This window comes from Protobothrops mucrosquamatus, unplaced genomic scaffold (genome assembly GCF_001527695.2).
Source record: "Protobothrops mucrosquamatus isolate PMUCROS unplaced genomic scaffold, P.Mucros_1.0 scaffold1887, whole genome shotgun sequence".
Lineage (NCBI taxonomy): Eukaryota > Metazoa > Chordata > Lepidosauria > Squamata > Viperidae > Protobothrops > Protobothrops mucrosquamatus.
In genome coordinates this window covers 170888-174023 of record NW_015388013.1, presented here as the reverse complement: position 1 = coordinate 174023, position 3136 = coordinate 170888, and the positions used below count along the sequence as shown (strand labels likewise).

Sequence of the window (3136 nt, the reverse complement as noted above, 5' to 3'; positions counted from 1 at the left end):
GCTGCGCCCTGACGGGCGCTCACCGACGGCTAGGGAGGCCGAGACGGCCAGGGAGGAACAGCCAAAATGCCCCCTCGGCTTATAAGCGGGTCACCAATTTTTCCCAGTTCTTTGTGGGAAAATCGGTCCCTCGGCTTATATTCGGGTCGACCTATACTCGAGTATATACGGTAACTTCAGCAGGATTTTGAGGGTAACTGTGTCAGCCCTGTCCCAGCTTGGGTGTTTAGGAAAGAAAGAGCCTTGATTCCATTGGTAGAGATAAAGGTATACTTTTACTAAAGCTAAGTGGTTACAGAATAAGGAAACCCAGATCTGAATATTCCTGCGTAAACTCCCAGGTCCTCCCCTTAGTCATTTGGTCAGTATCCAACAGGTGTTTTGGTAAGTCTTAAAGTTTGGTGCCTCTTTGGTGGGTGTTTGCATTCCATTCTCATGCTTGTCCTTGGATCTCTCAACTGTTGGCCCTTCTGGTTCCTATCATCCTCCTTTTAGCGTCCCCCCCTACTTTTTCCTCTCCCTTTTATGGCAGGATGCCATCAATGCAAAGCAGAGCTGAAGCGGTGTCATGACAGATTTGACATTTTGCCCCCCTTGAAAATGCGCCTTAGTCCTGAAACAGAAAAATAACAGAAATGGTTAGGGGTTTCATGGGTATTTGTTATGGAATTTGTGAAGGAGTCGGGGAGCTTTGATGTGTTGGGCATTCGGTTTTGGAGCGGAGGAAATCTTTCCATGATATTAAGTAATGTACTTTTTGTCTATGTCTGCGGGAATCTAAAATTTCTTTGATTCAAAATGATGTTCTCCTTCGATGGGTGCAGGGGTTGGAAGTGGCCTTCTCTTGGGAAGCAAGGGGGAGGTGATCACTGGTTTCAACAGGCTGCAGTGGAAGACTGGGTGGATACGTCTAAGGGTTTTCGGTATATCTAATTGCACTGTTACTGGATTAATTATTTTAATTATGTGTTTTGGTCGAAGTTTTTTCAAGGGTAGTCTGGAAGAGAAGTGGACTTCATCACCAATGTTAAAGTCTTTTGGATTGGTCTGTTTCTTATCAGCCTGGTTTTTTTGTAGTTTTCTTGAGCTTCCACCAATGCTTTGCGCACTACCGACCAGGTGCTTCAGTGTGTCGATCCATTCCATCAGGGATGTATTTTGGAGGGTAACGTAATGTAGCTCCGGCATGGCCATGAAATCTTGACCCATGACAACTTGGAATGGGGTAAAGCCAGTGCTGCTGGGTACTGCATTGTTATATGCTACCTCCATGAAGGGGAGGAGATCAGCCAAATTATCCCATTGGTAATTAACATAACAGAAAAGATACTGTTCTAGAACACCATTCATATGTTCAATGTTCACAGCCTCCATTCGTTTGAGGATGATGCAAGGAGCTGAGTCCTTATGTGGTGCCCAGCAGTTTCAGGAACTCTTGCCAAAACTGAACTGCACTCTTCAGTCCAAAATGATTCATTGAGGATGGCCATGGAGTCTATATTTGTGTTGCAAAATAGTTTGGCTAGCGTATGTGCTGATGGGATTTTAGGCTGTGGGATAAAGTGCTTGGAGAATAGATTGGTGACAACTCAAATCACCATATTTCCTGAGCTTTCCGGTAGTTCCACTATAAAGTCCATAGAGATTTCTTTCCAGGGCGCTTGGGATTTTTGCCATTGGCTGCAGAAGGCCAGGGGTTTTCCCTGGTCGTCCCTTGGCTGAGGAGGTGGGGCAAGTGGCGACATAATTCTCAACGTCCTTTTTCAAAGATGGTCACCAAAACTGGTGTTTTACTAAATATAGGGTTTTCGCGAACCCAAAGTGCCCAGCCATTTTCGATTAATGCCTGTGTTAGAAGATCAAAGCATGTTGGCTTTTGGGAACATACAGCTTAGTCCCAATCCAAGGGACATCATCTCATATGGTGCACTCTGATCGGTGATTTTTAAATCATTCATCTTTATTCAGAGCCTCTGTCAGTGTCACCAGTAGGTCATCTAAGGGGTTGATTTTTTCTGAGCCCCAGTGATCACAGAGGCAGCCACTTGACTGGAGAGGATGACTGGGCTGATAACCTCAGCTCTGAAGCTATTTATTGAGTTTAGCCAAGAGAGGGTATCAGCTAGAAAGTTCCCCCCCCCCAGGAAGATAGTGCAATGTGAAATTAAAACGGTTGAAGTATTAAGCCCATCACACTTGTTTGGGGGATAATTTCCTAGGTGTTTCCAGAGCTCCTAGATTCTTATGATCCATCCACACTTCGAAAGGGGCTTTACCACCCTCTTAAAAAAAAGTCTCCATGTGAGGAGAGCCCACTGTACGGCGTATGCTTCTTTTCCCCAGACCACCCACCTCTGCTCAGCCTCGGGTAGTTTTCTAGAGGTGTAAGCGCATGACTGCAGAACCCCTTGCTTGTTTTTCTGGAGGACAGCCCCGACTGCCACATCGCTAGTGTCGGCCCGAATGACAAATTGAGCATTTGGGTATGCTGCGAGTGGTCATTTAAGTTTCTCATATGCCACTTGGCATTCCACTGTACAATTGAAAGTTGGCTCGGCTTGGGTTTCCCCTTTCTTGGTCTTCTAAAGCAAGGCTTTTCAACCAGTGGCACGCGTACCACCTGTGGTACATTGGCACCTGGCAGGTGGTACACGACCATCCTAGAAGTGGTTTGCTAACTTTTATCAACATTTCATCCCATTGTTTGCTCAAATAGCACTAATTATTACTAACCTTTAGAACAGGCCCTTTCAACCTTTTCACCCATTGTACCACTTTTAGGATATGGCAATATCCGAGTACCACCAGTCGCCTAGCAAGGTGTCAAAAATTTGACAAAAAAAAGGAAAAAAGTGATAAAGTACATGTAGTCCTCAACTTACAACAGTTCGCTTAGTGACTGTTCGAAGTTACAACGGCACTGAAAAAAGTGACTTATGGCCGTGAGGGTCTGGATGGGGAGGAACAGACTCAGACTCAACCCGTCCAAGACCGAGTGGCTATGGCTTCCAGCGCCTCGGCATAGTCAGCTGATTCCATCGCTGACTATAGGGGGCGAAACTTTGGCCCCCTCAGATCGGGTCCGCAACTTGGGTGTTCTCCTGGATTCACGGTTGACATTGGACGACCAGTTGTC

General features: G+C 46.0%; 1 protein-coding gene across 3 annotated transcripts in view; it reads right to left on the bottom strand.

Annotated features, from left to right (window-relative positions):
• RAB28 (RAB28, member RAS oncogene family) overlaps positions 1 to 3136 on the bottom strand; it is a 194815-nt gene that overhangs the window by 130600 nt on the left and 61079 nt on the right. The window lies entirely within an intron of this gene.